Source organism: Pygoscelis adeliae, unplaced genomic scaffold, assembly GCF_000699105.1.
Source record: "Pygoscelis adeliae isolate BGI_AS28 unplaced genomic scaffold, ASM69910v1 Scaffold197, whole genome shotgun sequence".
Classification (NCBI taxonomy): Eukaryota; Metazoa; Chordata; class Aves; order Sphenisciformes; family Spheniscidae; genus Pygoscelis; species Pygoscelis adeliae.
Genome location: NW_008825105.1, coordinates 2,896,694 through 2,897,154, shown reverse-complemented (window position 1 = coordinate 2,897,154; position 461 = coordinate 2,896,694).

Sequence of the window (461 nt, the reverse complement as noted above, 5' to 3'; positions counted from 1 at the left end):
TGGAGGCCACCCCACAACAACCGAGGACTCCGGAAAGGTCGGAGAGGTCTGTGCAAAGACCAGTTAGGCATTGCCAAGCAGGAGGAACCCCAAAGGGGCAAGGAGGACACGGCCACTGGCGTCCCTTGTCCTTGGTGTCACACAGTGCCAGCCCATGGCACAATCCTCTCGGGGAGCTGCTGGACAAAAAGCCCCTTCCCTGGCCCTGGGGCTTCGCAGGGAGGTTTTTGACCCTGGTTTCCTGCAGCAGCCAGGGACAGCGTGGACGTGGCACCCAAAAGCAGCGATGCAGAGCGGTGGGATCAGCCCAGTCTGTCTGTCTGTCGCTGACCCCACTCGTAGAGCCTGATGTCTCTGGCAGGGATGGATGTCCCAGGCTGGGATGGATGTCCTGGGGTGGCTTCCAGGGGCTGCTCCTGATGCTGCCCCTCCACATTCGGCAGTGCCCCTTTCCCCCGCCT